General features: G+C 39.6%; 1 long non-coding RNA gene across 1 annotated transcript in view; it reads left to right on the top strand.

Moving 5' to 3' along the window:
• Positions 1 to 18975, top strand: part of LOC122550621 — a 397125-nt gene that overhangs the window by 305687 nt on the left and 72463 nt on the right. The gene's annotated exons all lie outside the window — the stretch shown is intronic.

Consider the following 18975-nt stretch of genomic DNA (forward strand, 5'->3'; position numbering starts at 1 on the left):
AGTCATAGAGATATACAGTATGAAACAGACCCTTCGGTTCAACTCGTCCATGCCGAACAGATATCCCAACGTAATCTCGTCCCACCTGCCAGTACCCGGCCCATATCCCTCCAAACCCTTCCTATTCACAAATGCATCCAGATGCCTTTTCAATGTTGCAATTGTATTAGTCTCCACCACTTCCTCTGACAGCCCATTCCACACACACGCCACCCTCTGTGTGAAAAGGTTGCCCTTCAGGTCTCTTTTATATCTTTCCCCTCTCACCCCGAATCTATTCCCATTAATTCTGGTCTCCCCCATCCCAGGAAAAAAAAAAACTTGTCTCTTTACCCTATCCATGGCCCTTATGATTTTCTCAACCTCCATAACGTCAGCCCTCAGCCTCCGTAACTCGAGGGAAAACAGCCCTAGCCTGTTCAGCCTCTCCGTGTAGCTCAAATCCTCCAATCCTGGCAACATCCTTGTAAATCTTTTTTGAACTCTTTAATGTTTCAAAACATCCTTCCGATAGGAAGGAGAACAGAATTGCACGCAATACTCCAAAAGTGGACTAACCAATGTCCTGTACAGCCGCAACATGACCTTTCAACTCCTGTACTCAGTACTCTGACCAATAAAGAAAAGCGTACCAAATGCCTTCTTCATGATCCTATCTACCTGCCACTCTACTTTCAAGGAGCTATGAACCTGCACTCCAAGGTCTCTTTGTTCAGCAATATTCCCTAGGAGAAAGTGAGGACTGCAGATGCTGGAGATCAGAGCTGAAAATGTGTTGCTGGAAAAGCGCAGCAGGTCAGGCAGCATCCAAGGAACAGGAGAATCGACGTTTCTGGCATCAGCCCTTCTTCCTCATTCCTGAAGAAGGGCTTATGCCCGAAACGTTGATTCTCCTGTTCCTTGGATGCTGCCTGACCTGCTGCGCTTTTCCAGCAACACATTTTCAGCAATATTCCCTAGGACCTTACCATTAAGTGTATAAGTCCTGCTAAGATTTGCTTTCCCAAAATGCAGCACCTCGCATTTAACTAAATTCAATGCCATCTACCACTCCTGAGCCCATTGGCCCATCTGATCAAGATCCCATTGTAATCTGAGGTAACCTTCTTCGCTGTCCACGACACCTCCAATTTTGGTATCATCTGCATTTTACTAACTATACCTCTTATGCACACATCCAAATCATTTATATAAATGATGAAAAATAGTGGACCCAGCACCAATCCTTCTAGCACTCCATTGGTCACAGGCTTCCAACCCTGAAAAACAACCCTCTACCCCCACCCTCTGTCTTCTAACTTTAAGTCAGTTCTGTATCCAAGTGATTAGTTCTCTGTGTATTCCATGAGATCTGACCTTGTTAACCAGTCTCCTATGGGGAACCTTGTCGAATAACTTACTAAAGTCCATATAGATCACGCCTACTGCTCCACCTTCATCAATCCTCTTTGTTACTTCTTCAATAAACTCAATCATGTTTGTGAAACATGATTTCCCATGTACAAAACCATGCTGACTATTCCTAATCAGTCCTTGCCTTTCCAAATACATGTACATCCCTCAGGATTCCCTCCAACAACTTGCCCACCACCGAGGTCATGCTCACTGGTCTATTGTTCCCTGGCTTGTTCTTACCACCTTTCTTTAATAGGGGAACCACATTAGCCAACCTTCAGTCTTCCGACATCTCACCTGTGATGATCGATGATACACATACCTCAGCAAGGGACCCAGCAATCACTTCCCTAACTTCCCACAGAGTTCAAGGGTACACCTGATCAGGTCCTGGGGATTTATCTACTTTTATGCATTTCAAGACATGCAGCACTTCTGCCTCTGTAATATGGACACTTTACAAGATGTCACCATCTATTTCCCTACATTCTGTATCTTCCGTGTCCTTTTCCACAGCAAATATTCATGCAAAATATTTGTTTAGTATGTCCCCTATCTCATGTGGCTCCACACAATGGCTGCCTTGCTGATCTTTGAGGGGTCCTATTCTCTCCCTAGTTATCCTTTTTTCTTTAATGTATTGTAAAAACCATTTGGATTCTCCTGAACTCTATTTGCCAAAGCTACCTAATGTCCCCTTTGTGTCCCCCTGATCTCCCTCTCAAGTATACTCCTACAGCCTTTTGCTTTTCTAAGGATTCACTCGATCTATCCTGTCTAAAACTGATTTATGCTTCCTTCTTTTTCTTATCCAAACCCTCAATTTCTTTACTTATCCAGCATTACCTATGCCGACCAGCCTTTCCTTTCACTGTATTAGGAATATACTGTCTCTGGATTCTCGTTATCTCACTTCTGAAGGCTTCCTATTTTCCAGCCATCCCTTTACGTGCAAACATCTGCCCCCCATCAGCTTTTGAAAGTTCTTGCCAATACTGTCAAAATTGGCCTTTCTCCAATTTCGAACGTCAACTTTTAGATCTGCTCTGTCCATTTCCATCACTATTTTAAAACTAATAGAATTATGGTCGCTGACTCCAAAGTGCCCCCCCACTGATACCTCAGTCACCTGCCCTGCCTTATTTCCCAAGAGTAGGTCAAGTTTTGCACCTTTTCTAGTCGGTACATCCACATACTGAATCAGAAAATTTTCTTGTACATGCTTAAGAAATTCCTCTCCATCTAAACCCTCAACACTATGGCAGTCCCAGTTTGGAAAGTTAAAATCTCCTACCATAACCACCCTATTATTCTTACAAATAACTGACATCTCCTTACAAATTTGTTTCTCAATTTTCTGCTGACTATTAGAGGTGTCTATAATACAATTCCAATAAGGTGATCATCTCTTTCTTATTTCTCAGTTCCACCCAAATAACTTCCCTGGAAATATTCTCCCTCAGTACAGCTACAATGCTATCCCTTATCAAAATCGTCACTTCCCATCTTCTCTTACCTCTCTTTCTATTCTTCCTATAGCATTTGCATCTTGGAACATTACGCTGCCAGTCCTGTCCATCTCTGAGCCACATTTCTGTAATTGCTATGATACCCCAGTTTCATGCTCCTAACCAGGCCTTGAGTTCATCCAACAGTCTTTTTTTGTTTATAATGGATGGTCTCACAAACACATTGTTTGGATATCCTTAAATAGGCCGAGCAAATTGGGAATCTTCAGTCCACAGTGATCTATAAGGTGGTCAGATTTCAGACATTCCCTTGATGACATAGCTTCCACTGTGCCACCCAAGCTACACACAGGCAGGAGCACAAAGAAACTCTTTCTTTCAATTGAGACCATGGAAATGCCTGGGCATCAATTTGAGTTTGAAATGATTTTCCTCGTCTTGTTTGACTCACCTCGGAGACAGAATTGACCTCTTTGATGACCATATTTCCAAGAAATCAGGGTAGTGATGAATTGTGGCCCATTGTCAGAGATCCTTTCCAGCTTGTCAATAATTTGTCTTTGTTACAAGTTCACTAAAGTACACTGAAGCGAAAGTCAGGTGACCAAATTAAAACTCTCTTGAGAATGAATGAAGACTCTCATTCCGCCCTACTTACTTACTGCTCAACACTATTACACAATGGCATGACCCCGTATCAATTTTTAATGGACTGCAGGCTACCAACCCAACTTCCCTCCATTCCCTATGCACTTAGGCCAAGTGTCACAAGCACAAGAACATGAAGAAACATGACAGGAAGAGGAAATTTACAGAGCAGGCCAAATTTGCACAGGGCTCTTGCTCTGCTCATAATAGAACAGGGACTTCAAGTATGGCTTAGGAATCAGGACTTTGAGGGCACTTTGCTTGGGTAGCTCCAACAACTGTGATCATATTGAAATGTAAAATAGCATCATTTACAAAAACAAGAATGCTTTGACTTTGCTAAAGTAATTCAATCATTGAATGGCCAGCTACCCGGATCCTCAAGAAGGAACTGTGACAACACAGCCACTAATGACAGAGGCAAGGACAAACCATCCTTGGAGAAGCAATTTGACATAGCAACCTTTTACATGCTCAAAAGAAACTTCACAGATATTGAAGAAGATTGGTGGAATCACTTTGCAAAATTTCCACATATCGCATTGAGATTTTGTGGTGTTTGGGCTGAGGGGATGAGGTTTTGAAGATGTATGAATACTATAAGTCGTTCATGAGCTTCACAGTTTGTGCAAAGAGCAAACTTGAGCAAGAGATGGAGTAATGGAGGTAGAGATAATTAATAAGTGGTTAACTATACCTTTACTCTGACAATGGATATTGAGCATAAGGAGCTGGGCCGTTGTGATCCCCAATTACATAGAACTGGGATCTGAGTCTCAGGGAGTTTCAGGGATGTCCTCATTTACTATTTTTTAAATATAGTTAAGTTGAGTAATGTCTGTTAATATCCATTATCTGATTGTCGACCTGATCTTATGATAAATATCCTGGGGTAAGATACAACTGGTGTTTTCAAAAGGATAATAGATAGAGAAGGCGAAGAAAAAAGAAACTGCTGGACAACAGAAATCACATGGGTTTGGTATTAGTTGAGTTGATGGCTTGGACACAACAGACTGAATTATCTGTTACACATTGTTTTCTCGATGTTTTCAGGGGCAGGATCTTAGTGCAGGCTTCAAAACCTTGGTACTGCAGTCAAGTGAAGTGCTGAGCCCACACTTGGCAGCAGAAAGACAGGCTTGATGATATTCCTGGAGGCAGCCAGTGTTGGTTTCACGCATGGCATGCATCTTTTTAGGCAGTATTCAAAATACTAACCCAGTAAAGGCGATGTTTAGGTTTCATAATGAAAGCCAGAACTTTCCCAAAGCTTTGTCTTTAAGTAGTTTGGTTGGTTGTAGTCTCTTTGTGGATCAGTTATTTCAGATGGCTGCTTTGTGATGCAATGTGATGTCAATGGCCTCTGCTCAATTCCCACATCAGCTGAGATAATCGTGAAGAACTCTCCTTCTCCTTCTCAGCCTTTCCCCTGAATTGGGTCAGGCCAACACCAGTCATTTCTCTCTAATGGGTGCTGCATTTTGGGAAAGCAAATCTTAGCAGGACTTAGACACTTAATGGTAAGGTCCTTGGGAGTGTTGCTGAACAAAGAGACCTTGGAGTGCAGGTTCATAGCTCCTTGAACACAAAGTCACAGATAGATAGGATAGTGAAGAAGGCATTTGGTATATTTTCCTTTATTGGTCAGAGTATTGAGTACAGGGGTTAGGAGGTCATGTTGCGACTATACAGGACATTGGTTAGGCCACTGTTGGAATATTACGTGCAATTCTGGTCTCCTTCCTATCGGAAAGATGTTGTGAAACTTGGTTTTCACACAGAGGGTGGTATGGGTATGGAATGAGCTGCCAGAGGAAGTGGTGGAGGCTGGTACAATTGCAACATTTAAGAGGCATTTGGATGGGTATATGAATAAGAAGGGTTTGGAGGGATATGGGCTGAGTGCTGGCAGGTGGGACTAGATTGGGTTGGGATATCTGGTCGGCGTGGACGGGTTGGACCGAAGGGTTTGTTTCCATGATGTACATCTCTATGACTCTATGACAGAGCAGCCCTACGGTTCAGTAGGACTGTGGTGACTTTACCTTTATTAGTGCATTTCTCATTTCTCACAAATAATCAAAAACCTTACAATATGCAAGGAAATATATTTTCTGGGCTTATTGCAACTTCTTGTAGACTAATTAACATTGTTACAAGCTTGAGATTTTGTTGGTGGTTTGTTCTGTTTTAATGGGGTTGCAGTTTTTTTTTCACAGCACAACAGAAAGCAACAATACATTACTTACAATGTTAGCTGAACATTGACATTCTAATATCTCAGACTCTTTGCCAGTTTGTTACTATTCCAGAATAAAACAATGTAAAATTTGATTCATGGAAATTCAAGTGATCCATCTTGCTCAAATATCCATTTTACTCCATGCAACATTAGAGAGGAAAAGTGAAGAGGAAATTATGCATTCACATTTATGTTTCAGAGGGCATCAACATAAAGATTGTCAGCTGCCAAGTGATGCATATCTCGGTAATTTCAGCACTTTCTGTCTGAGGCTGCAGTCCTCTTTGAGGTTGTCTAATTGATGAGAAGCATTAACTGCAAATCAGACAAGCTCAGGCCAATTGTGTTAAACTGACCACCAAGTACTGTTGTCTGCGAAAATGTTTCTCAAAGCTACAAGTCCTTTGACACATTTTGTTTAAACTGGTTATGATAGCTGCACTCACCGAATTGCAAATTTTACACATCATATGTATGAATAAGATCATGTAATTTACTGGCATAAAAATAATTAGAAACACTCTTCAAAGAATTGTCTTTTTTACTGGCATTAAGAACTTAAGCTCCCTAATATGAGTTTTAATATCTTTTCAAAGTAAAGAATAAAAGCAGCTTTTTCAATTATTATAGTGAATTTAGAGATTTGTAATTCCTGAAGTCACATCTAACACACAACTCTTAAACATCTCAATATTGCTACAGAAGTTGAATCTTTAAGAATTTCACCAGAACTAGATGTTAAAATGCACAAAATATACTGTCATAAATACCAATACTCCATATATACCAATTAACTATTTTACAGAATAGTAAAACCCTAAAGCATTTCTTACTTTATTTGTGATGGCTGGGTGGGGCAGAGATACTGCTTTAGGCTTCACAGGGAAAATATAGGCCTCCCCCACTGAGGTTTCTGATGGTCCCCTAACAGTGAGGCAACCATTTCTTTTGTCTGAAAGTGACTGTCTGCTACCCAATGTTCCACTTACTTCTTATTTTGGCAAAGGAAGGATGAGTCCTTATAGACAAGATTAAATGGTGTTATGTTGCCTCAGCTTACACCCATCTACACAACTACTGTTAAGTTTGAGTCTGAGGTCAATGTTAATAATTCACCAAGGTATAAGCATAGCTTAAGCGAAGTATAGCAATAGCATACTCTGTGGCACAAAACAATATTTGCTTTAGTCAACAATAAAAATATGAATGAGACCATATATCTGTCTTTGTTTAATGCTAAAATTAATGAGTACCATATTATGTATCTTCTTATAAAGAAACTAAGTATTCTGCCAAAATTGCAGTCAAAGTTGAAAAATGTTAAAATATTACTTATCAAACCTCTGTGGGAATTGTTCCACAGAGAGGAAAAATACATTAAAATGGAATATTGTGTTAGTCAGTATTTGAATATTTTAATGTTCAGAACAACTGTTTACTAGAAACGGATTTGTCTTAACATAGAATTTTCAGTATTATGTGAATAAATATGACAAGGTGTATAAAAGCACGCAGTAAGTGCATTTGCTTTTTCTCAGGTATATAATGTATGTGTCCTTATGTGTTGTGTATTTTATAATATTCTCCATTATGTTCCTTTATGCAATATTTTTATAGTTATGAATCAAGTAATCTATAATCATTGAGAACTTGTGGATCTCTACAATCTCATTCTTTCTCATATGCGTCACACAACCAGAATCTTCTGCTCGGGGAAATCATAAACAATGTAAATCCTTCAGATTGTATATACAAAAGGCAACTGGTGGCTGTAACATCTGTAATGACTTTTCAATATGTAAAGAAAATGAAGCAATCCAAATAGCAGAGTATATTTGTGGGCAAAGTGGAACTTTAACAACTTGCTGCTCAACAAATTGTAAACAGGCAGATATTCCTGAATGTTTGATTTCTTCTAACACTTAAATTGTTAAAGCTGTAAGATGCAGTGGATATATGTAAACAGGTCTTTTCATTGTGGTTGTGAAACAGATGAGTCTGATAAAATTATAGAGGATGTTAGCGACAGATTTTTAGCATTAGAGCAATGGAAGGAGTGAGGGACAGGGACAATATCTATGTTATCAGAGGTGTCAGTGCTGGGGATATATGTAAATGTATTTTTCACTGTGAATCAGAAGTGACTGATAATTAACTAATGTTTATAACTCAACCATGATTTTCAAGAAATTTGTTCAAAGAAGAGATTTGAATAAGCTGTTAATAAGATCTGAATCTATTTGTTTATAGCATTATGATCTCCTGTATTGCAAATCTTGTCATATAAAATATATAACTGTAATGTTATTCGAGAAAGCATGTGAATGAAATTTGTCACTTAAATTCAATTTCGTATGCAGATTTAGTGAAATCAGAAATATTTTGAAAATAAGTTAAATGAATACTAATTGCACATGACCAATAAAGTGAGGTTATATGAAAGATGTCTGAAATTAGATCTCAGGGCTTTGTGTGGTCTTCATCAATTTATCCTTTGAAGTCCAGGCTATTTTTTTGAATTTATTGCTTTTTGGTGTTGGAATTTTTTTTAACTTGGAGATTTGAGAACAGCTGCACTTAATTCTGTGCCTATCTGCTAAATAGAAGTATACTCCACAATATTCAACATGCAGGTAGATACAAAATAACTGCGTGCTCAGAGAGCAAATTAATTTTCTTGAGGGTGCAGCCTGGTCCAGTCTGTAGATTGAGTGCCTGTTCCTGCATGGTAAGTGGTCCTGAGAGCTATCCAGTGATAGGTACTAGTGTGCTCCAAATGCAGCATTAAAGTGCATTATATTGTAAGAGGATCGAGATAAGCCATGATATTGCACAGAGGCTGGCACATATTAGATGTATGATATGTGCCTTTAAGAGAGATTTGTCTGTCTTGGTTCTCTTGAAGTGGGGTATTGTAAACCTGATGTTGAGGTGTCTACTTCGTGGAAAACAGAGTAAATAGTTTTAGGATTTTTAAATTAGACAAAAGAAGCTCTCACAGACCCAGAATTTTAGTTTTGCTTTCAGTTGTTGAAGTTGGGACTTTTGAAGTTGGAGCTGCTAGATACAGCTCTCTCTCTCTGCTCCTGCAAAATGCCTGAGCTTTCTCTGTGCTTCTAGATTGGTTCTGTTGGTATTCCTCCTCCTGGACTGGAAGAAGTAGCAAGGGAGGGAAATCTGTTTTGCTGAATTTGCCTTTGTCAAGGGTGTAATTATGGTATGCTGCTATATTGGAACAGTTGATGAGTAGTAGTTTTGTAAGCAGTCATTATTATTTGGTTAAATACTTCAATAGAGTTAAAGCTATGCCAATTCTATTTTTGTTTGTAATTTAACTGTGGTTATTTGGTGTAAGAATAAAGTATGTTTTGCTTAAAGCCTGATAGATTGGCCAATCAAATCACATCTGGAACAAAGTGATTAAATAACATAAAAATTAGGGTCTAGGCTATCTCCTGGATATGTCTTGAGGGTGTTTAGCCTGGACTACAACAAATCTCAATGTCTGTGGGCATGGACCCATGAAACATGCCCTGCGATGTTGGTATATTGTGTCCAAAGTGGTGGTCTGGAGGAGGCAAGATCAAACTGGAGTCACCACATACTGGCTTTGATTTTGATGTTCTTCTAGATGGAAGTGATTGTGGGTTTAGAAAGTGTTGTCCAATGATTTTTAGTGAATTTCTGCAGCTCATCTTGTGAATAGCACTGCTACTGCTGCTACTGAGTGTTACTGGTGGAGGGAGGAGGTGCTTGTGGATACGCTGTCAACCAGGCAGGCTATTTTGTCCTGGATGCTGGCAAGCTTCTTGAGTGTTTTTGGAGCTGCACGCATCCAGGCAAATGGGGAATGTTCCATCACACTCCTGACTTGTTCCTTGTAGATCGTGATCAGGCTTTGGGGAGTCATAAGGTGAGTTACTCCATGTAGTGTTCCTAGCCTCTCTCATGCTCTTGTAGCCACTTTACTTTTATGATGAATCCAGTTGAGTTCATGGTCAATGTTAACCCCAAGGATTTTGATAGTGGGGGGATTCAGTGATGGTAAAATCATTGATTATCAAGGGATGGTGATGGTCACTGCACATTTGTACAGTGTGAATGTTGCTTACCACTTGTCAGCCAAGCCTGGATGTTGTCCAGATCTTGTTGTATTTGAATATGGATTGCTTCAATATCTGAGGAATCATGAATTACGTTCAACTTTGTGCAATCATCAGTGAACAACCCCACATCTGACCTTATAGAGTTATAGCGGAAACAGACCCTTCAGTCCAACCAGTCCATGATGAATATAATTCCAAACTAAACTACTCCCACTTGTGACTTCCTTCCATTTATCCCTCCAAACCTTTCCTATTCATGTACTTATCCAAAGGTCATTTAAAAGTTGTAATTGTACCCACATCCACCACTTCCTCAGGAAGTTCATTCCACATGCAAACCACTCTCTGTGTAAATAAATTGCCCTATGTCTTTTTAAAATCTTTTGCCTCTACCTTAAAAATGTGCCCTAGTCTTGAAATCCCCCATTCTAGGGAAATGACAACTACCATTAACTCTATATATATCCCTCATTATTTTATAAATTTATGACAGATGAGAGGTCATTAATGATGCAGCTGAAGAAAGTTTGTTCTGGGACATTACCCCAAGGAGCTCATGAAATGATGTCCTGGAGTTTAGATGACTGACCTCCATCAACCACAAATATCTTAATAAAAACTGAAAGAACTGTGGATACAGGTATGACTCCAACCAATTTTGCCCTTTGATACACATTGATTCCAGTTTGGATAGAAATTCCTTGATGCCATACTAGGTTGAAATTGACCTTGATGTCAAGGGCTGTTATTCTTCCCTCACCTCACGTGTACTTTGTAAAAGAAAACTTTAAGATGAGATAATGTTAATTTATCATTAACACATATCACTGCAAATATGACAACACCTTCCTGTTAATCTGTGCATGAACAGCCACCAGAAGTTGTTGGAGATTTCACATCTTTTTAATATTGATGATTATTGTTCAAAGCACTATTCTTTCTCTTGAAAAATGTTATCCATAAATGTTATGGCCTGGAAATTTTGGCAGTTGACTTATTGAGACTTAATGAATTTGTGTGATTTCCTTCATTAAAATAATGCATTATTTATGTAAAAACAACAATCATAGGAATGTCTTCTAGATGCATTAAACATTCATGTGTTATAATTGTTAGCAGTAATCTATATATTATTTAAGTCTCTCACCTTGGGCCTAGGTCTAAACCCAGTAAAGTGGAAAGACTGTGACTGTGAAATTCTATATGAATTGGGTTCTCAAAGTCTTTACTCATCTTTCTGTACAAGTAAAATTCATCATAAAATGCTTTTCATCTCATTACATGATAAATTACATTCAAAAGATGGGCTATTGTGAAACATACAAAGCTGCTTGCTCTGTCTTGTTCATACTGAAAGAGTACTGTTGTAACACTGCAGGCAGAACTTTAAACATAAAGAAGATGTGGATTTGTGCGAAAACTGAGAATTAGTATCAGGATTTGCATATGACGCAATTTACTAAATAAAAACCGAAAGAACTACTGATGCTAGAAATCAGAAACAAAGCCAAAAATTGCTGGAAAAGCTCAGTTGGTCTGCTCACATCTGTGGTGAAAAATCAAAGTTAATGTTTCAGGTTCAGTGAACCTCTCTCAGAACTGCTAAGCTTTTCCAGCAATTTCTGTTTTTGTTTTTTGATGTAATTTCCTTCTGGGTTTAACCCAGGCCGATTTGCAGGAGAGCAGAATTCCCTTTGGTAATTTGAATACTTAACTCCACAATTAACTGACCACAGTAACCTGACCAAAACACAGGTTTTCTAATGGTCAACTATGTTTCTTAAGTGAAACTGGCAAACTGGAAATGAATAGCTCCAACATTTTCGAAGTGAGTGGTTGGCACTCAAACACTCGTTCTGAGAGTATACTCTTACTGCTTGACCTCTGCTTGGTGTGGTTTTTAGCTTTCAAGTCTATTCACCTGTCTTGAACTTCATTCACTTGAACTGTTTGGAGAGGATAATAAATGCAACTGTAACATATGAGTTGTGAGATGGCACACAAGTGAGGGTAGTGAGGACTGCAGACAATGCTTTAATTACCCAGAATTTAACTGGAGAAAAGTTCAGTTGTGAAGAACCGGAACCAATGTTCATTGTTTTTCTTAATCTTAGATCTTTACTCTATTTGCAGAAGCTATTTTCTTTAATCCATTTGCAGAATAGTACAATCTATATAATTTGGCTCATTTTCAACCTTGCAGCTTGATGATAATCTTGCAGAATCACACACCTACCAGGTTTGTGCCTTGATAGCAAAGTCTCTTGGTACACTTAGTAAATCACAGTGCTCTTTAAATAAAGCTGTGTCCAAAAGAATTTTGTTGTGATCCCCATTAAGACCATATATGTTAAAAGGATATAGAATTTCAAGAGATGGACTAGAAGGGACACATATTATCTAAACACAATTCAATAAGTAACCTACTTTCTAAATACAGAAATATTCCCTCATTTAATTCTTGACATGGTCAAAAATACCCCTCCTTAGTTAATCTTTATTTACTCCATCTTGTACTTTACTAGACACTTCGATCTCTAAGGATAAGTCAAAGCTATTGTCAGTTCTCAATTGCTTAGTTACTTCTCCTTTTTCCAACTAAGTAACTTATAAACACCAAAGTGACTTCCTTGGCGAGATTTAGGCTGAGGATTCTTCCTTCTAAACAAAGCTAAGCAAATCTTCCTGCTTCATTTAAATTCTCACAAACGTGGTGCCTTTAATCCAAACATGAGCTCCTATCTAAATTCTGCACGGTGAGCAATGCAGACTGGCTGCTTCTATCTCTGCTGCTTCTCTCTCTCTCTCTCTCTCTCTCTCTTAGAATCTTGCCAATTGACCTGGCTGTAAGGTGCAGGGATTTTTTAAGAAAACTTTGGGTGTTTTGTAGAATGCTGGGAACAGTCAAACAAGATATAAAAATAGTGGGGCCTAAAGGATGGCGTGAGTACAGATTATTTTCAGGTTGTTGGCTGGAAGAGTCTTTTCAGGGCTTTGAGTTCACCTAATACACATCTATTTTTCCTGCTGAGAGCGCTCTCTGGTGAGTCCAACACTGGATACTTAGATGAACATTCAATATAATGTGATTGCAAAATCACAACATAATTTCTTCTCCAACCATCAATGTGTGTCAAACATGTGGTGTATCTGTACACTTAGCTCATTGACTAAGCTCGTCTAAATGAATAACACTAATGCAAGCATGAATAAGATGAAGTCAATGGAGTGTGAAATTATTACAAATAAAATTTAGCTATGAAAAATACCGTGTCATTTTGCTCCCAATGTTGTGTTAATAGCAATGGAAATGGGAAGGACAGTTGTGGCCACAATGAAAAGCAATCCTTTGTCCAGGAAGTTGTTTTTTTCATCTACCCATACCTGCTGCATTGTCAACAGAAGGTGGGTTTTACCATTGAGAAGTTTCCCCACCCCACGATCGCACAAATTTCTAATGCTCACTGCTGACGCTTCAAATTTTTGCACAGGAGCAATCAAATGCAAAAGTGATGCTCACTTCTTCTCTATCACTATAAATGATATGTCAGTAAAAGTTCTAGTTTATAAGTCTATCCAACATCAGCACAACAACTCTGGTTGTTACTTACGGGTTTGAACATCTTCTGCACCCTCTTATCCCCCACTTTAGCCTCTAACAGCTGAGCCATCTCTGTTTCTTACCAGATAGAATTCAGAACAAGTCACATGAAACTCCATTGTTCCCAATAGTAAAGGGACAGGTACATTACAAACTTACAAACTGAAATTGTAATAATCTTGTCATATGAGAACAGGTAATTTCCTGTAAAAGTGGAATAAGAATGTCATGTGTCTCCTTTATATAGAATTGTAGATCACATAAATATGCATAAAAATAAGTCGTAAACGCATTGATTTTATGTCATATTGTCATACAATGTACACAAGAAAAAGTAAGGACTGCAGATGCTGGAGATCAGAGAAGAAAAGTGTGGTGCTGGAAAAGCACAGCAGGTCAGGCAGCATCCAAAGAGCAGGAGAATCAATGTTTGTGGCATAAGCCCTTCATCAGGAATGTGGTGGGTAGGGGGAAGGGGGATGAGAGATAAATAGGATGGTAGGGGTGGGGAGAAGATAGCTGGAAAGGAGATAGGGAGTTGCAGGGGTGGGTGATGGTATTTAGACGGAGGAGTGGATGGACCAGATAGGCGGTGCCAAGTTGGAGGATTGGATTAAGTCTTCCTATAACTTCAAGAATAGCCTTTCTATGTACTGGTGAAAAAAATCAAAGCCGAGTGAATAATAATAATCCTTAATAAGAATAAAACAATGGAATTATTCAAAACAAATGGAGTAAAAAAATAACTTTTTTGATATTTAGTTTAACTGAATTTTATTTTTCCACTTTCAAAGTTAAAGAAATTATATTCACCCTGTCCTCTAACAGGTGAGCTGTCAAAAGAGCAATATACTTTTGGTCAGAATAAAGATAATCAGAACTTATCAAACTTCCTCCTTTGTAACTTGCTTTAAAGTATTTATTTTTAATGCTATATACCTTCATACTGCATAGTTGTTTCCACATTTGAGTAAATCAGAAACAACGATGACAAACTCTTAACTGAACTTGACAATTTATTTGCCCTGTTTGAACAGGGTTTTTTGTCTGACTTGAAAGTTCAGCTGCAGCTACACTTTGTTCATTAGCCTCAGAACGTGGGTCTTTGTCATAATTGAATTCCACCCACAGAGATCACAGTAGGCATCTCAAACCTGTGACCTATAGGCATATTCTTTCCTGTTTTAATGAAGGATCATTCCAGTCTCTGATGCACAGCAATGTTGTGATTGTCAGGCTGGAGTGCAAGCAGTATAAAGATTTCAAAATGTGAATTTTAAAATAACTTATGCAACATTGACAGAGACAAACTAAATTTAGCTTGCAGTTTTTACTCTAATGTTACATTTCTGAATGATCACGTTAAAATATTTCTTGTGGTTATAGGTTTTGCCAATTTTGTAGAAAGCAGTCATATATCTCAAGCTAGAAATTATGCAGCATCCAATCTTGGAGTGCAGATGTATGTGATTCATTGCCTGCCTGTACAATTCACATCACAGACAGCAACGCATGATCTTGGCATACCCACTTTATGAAAGGTTATGTAACATTGGCCCAAGCAGCTTATCATGAAGAAACAAAGCAAAACTTCCATAACCCCAAAATATCATTGTCCCTAATTCCAATACAAAAGCCAGAATGTGCCCTATTATGATCCATACAAGTTCTAAACTGGCTAGATTATGAGGAAAGCAGAATGATATTTATCATCAACATGCAAAATATGAAATAAGAGTAGATTTAGAAATGATAGCCCTTCAGGTATGTTCCACCACTGAAGAAAGTATCTGTTTGTGTTACAAATGCCACATTCCTGTCCACTACCAATAACCTTTCATTCCTTTGCCAAACATGAAGCTATTCACCTCTGCCTTAACAAGAATTAAATTACCTTGCAATCTTTTAAGGCAGAGAGTTGCAAATTTGCACAACTCTCTCATAGAAAGAGATTCTCATCCCTGTCCTAAAAGGATGATCCCTAATTTTAATATGGTGCTTGCTAGTACTGGACTAACCCACAAGACAATCATCCTTTCCATGTTTGTGCAAAGACCATTCAGGATCTTATATACTTTAATCAAATCACCACTCACCCTTCTTAATGCCATGGAAACAAACCCAGTCTGTTCATCCTATCCTCATAAAACAGCACTCATTCTATGTTTCCATCTAGTAAACATCCTCAGAACTGCCTGTGGTGAAATTTCATCCTTCTTTAAAAATGGAAAACACGTACAGTATTCAATAGTAAACTTAGCAATACGTTGTATAACTGAAACATATAATAACTTTTCTGCTAAATTCCTCTCATGCAGCATAGCATCCCATTAACAACCCGACCGCCTCCATGGCCCAGGACCTCCATGTCTTTGGCAGAGGGGGAGGGGGAGGGGGAGTTGAAATGTTAGGCCACAGGGCAGTGTGATTGATTGGTGCAGGTGTCCCAGAGATGTTCCCTAAAGCGCTCTGCTAGGAGGCATCCAGTCTCCCCAATGTAGAGGAGACCACATCGGGAGCAACGGATACAATAAATGATATTAGTGGATGCGCAGGTAAAACTTTGATGGATGTGGAATGCTCCTTTGGGGCCTTGCATGGAGGTGAGGGGGGAGGTGTGGGCACAGGTTTTGCAGTTCCTGCGGTGGCAGGGGAAGATGCCAGGACGGGAGGGTGAGTTGTTGGGGGGCGTGGACCTGACCAGGTAGTCACAGAGGGAATGGTATTTGTGGAAGGCAGAAAGGGATGGGGAGGGAAATATATCCCTGGTGGTGGGGTTCATTTGGAGGTGGCTGAAATGTCTCCAACGCATCTCGTCCACATCCCACACCTCCGCCCTCAGACCCCACCCCTCCAACTGTAGCAAGGAAAGAACCCCCCGGTGCTCATCTTCCACTCTACCAACCTTCGCATAAACCACCCATATTCCCAATTCCTCCGCCTCCACCGTATCTTCTCCCAGGAGGACCAGTTCCACCTCAGAACACACCAGATCGTCTCCTTCTTTAGCGACTGCAATTTCCCTTCCCACGTGGTTAAAGATGCCCTCCAAAGCATCTTGTCAGCATCCCGCACCTCCGCACTCAGGCTCCACCCATCCAACCGTAACAAGGACAGAACCCCCCTGGTGCTCGCCTTCCACCCTACCAAGCTTCGCGTAAACCAAATCATCCGACGACATTTCTGCCACCTCCAAATGGACCCCACCCCTTTCTGCTTTCCACAAAGACCATTCCCTCCGTGACTACCTGGTCAGGTCCACACCCCCCCCAACAACCCATCCTCCTGTCCTGGCACCTTCCCCTGCCACCGCAGGAATTGTAAAACCTGCGCCCACACCTACTCCCTCACCTCCATCCAAGGCCCCGAAAGAGCCTTCCACATCCATCAAAGTTTTACCTGCACATCCACCAATGTCATTTATTGTATCTGTTGCTCCCGATGCGGTCTCCTCTACATTGGGGAGACTGGATGCCTCCTAGCAGAGTGCTTTAGGGAACATCTCTGGGACACCCGCACTAATCAACCACACTGCCCTGTGGCCTAACATTTCAACTCCCCCTCCCACTCAGCCGAGGACATGGAGGTTCTGGGCCTCATTTACTGCCGCTCCCTCACCACCAGGCGCCTGGAGGAAGAACGCCTCATCTTCCACCTCAGAATACTTCAACCCCAGGGCATCAATGTGGACTTCACTAGTTTCCTCATTTCCCCTTCCCCAACCTCACCCCAGTTCCAAACTTCCAGCTCAGCACCACCCTCATGACCTGTCCTACCTGCTTATCTTCCTTTCCACCTATCCACTCCACCCTCCTCCCTGACCTATCACCTCCATCCCCACTCCCAATCACCTATTGTACTCTATGCTACTTTCTCCCCACCCCACCCTCCTCTCATTTATCTCTGCATCCTGCAGGCAATCTACCTCTATTCCTGATGAAGGGCTTTTGCCCGAAACACCGATTTTCCTGCTCTTCGGATGCTGCCTGAACTACTGTGCTTTTCCAGCATCACTCTAATCTAACATCAAAACCACACTCACTTATAGATAAAAATAGTCCCTTGATAAGAGGACCAAATCAACTGTAGAAAAAATTGTCTGTGGAAACTGTTTGTGAAAATTCAAGCCCCTTCTTTGTTCGACATCAAATGCTTACCCCTACTCATATCACTGCAGCGTGCCTGTTGAACATAGTGACCTGACCTCCAAAGTTCTTCCAGGCCACTGTTAGACTAAAGACACAATGACTCCCATTCAGGGTAACCTTGTCCCTCTAACACAGATAACTCTGCAAAGGTAAGAAAGAGATTCTGCTCCTTATGAGGGCCTTCAGAAACTGGTGGATCAGGTTGGGCTCAGCATAACTGATGCCGAATCCACCTTTCGGTCCTTCTCCTGCACACATGTTCTCCTATTTGAAACTGAGGCTTAAAGTGCTTTTTGTGCAGCTTGCACTCTTAATAGTTATTTCAAAATGATTTTGTGTAATTATTTAGAAAGTACAACTTGAAATAAGGGACAAAGGAAATTACTTTTAAACTGCTGTTACTGCTTGGATAATTTTGCAGTTAAAATGATCATAGATAATTGTTAATCCCTGCCAGTTCAGTTGTCATTTTTTAAAAATTGAGTTTGTTTTGTTTATTTCAATATGAAAAGAATTTTATTTTGTCAAACTGATTTAAAATTTATTTTCTAACCATTTTAAATTAAAATAATGTAACATTATTACCATAATAGAATGGTATTTCCATAAACTGCTATTATTAATGTAGCTTCCACTGACTGCACACTATCTGACATAACCTGATGCAGCAATTGTTTCATTGTATGAAGCACAATATATAAACCCAATGAAAAGCTTTAAAGGACAGAGTAATTAGTACTTTGAAGAGTTAGTTGTTGTGTTTGAATATAATTTAAGATGTCATTATCCATTCAACATGTTTCCTTAGTAACAAAAGGAAAATGTCCTTAGCAGCCACAGCCAAACATTTTGAATATATGTTCCATGTATTAATGTTGTCTGAAGAAAATGTTTGTATCTTGACAGCTGTAACATTACTGAATGCTACAAAGAGAATATTTTTGATTAAATTTCCATATCATGCCACCATAACTGTAAGCCCACCCCATACTTTTTGTTTCCACTTGTCAGATTTTCTCTGTGCTATCTTGGTAAATTAGGATATATACCTGAAAAAATATGCAAAGGACATGGTGAATAGTAGCAACATTTGAGAAAGTGGAATGGCATCACACAACTTCACAGCCAGGTTTTATAATACAGATATATTTTCAAGTGAACAATTCTTCATCATTGTTTCCATGCAGACAGGTACATTGTGGGACCAATGTATTGTTAATAGATGTTGAGTGAACAGCTGCCTCGCAGAATGTTTGCTTTAAAAAAGGACCAACATCCCAGAAAATCCATGCGCAAATGTACACATTTGAGAGCAATGGATGGAAGCTGAGGGACATCTGTTTTTTACTCATTTTATGGTTTT

Source organism: Chiloscyllium plagiosum, chromosome 6, assembly GCF_004010195.1.
Source record: "Chiloscyllium plagiosum isolate BGI_BamShark_2017 chromosome 6, ASM401019v2, whole genome shotgun sequence".
Taxonomy (NCBI): Eukaryota; Metazoa; Chordata; class Chondrichthyes; order Orectolobiformes; family Hemiscylliidae; genus Chiloscyllium; species Chiloscyllium plagiosum.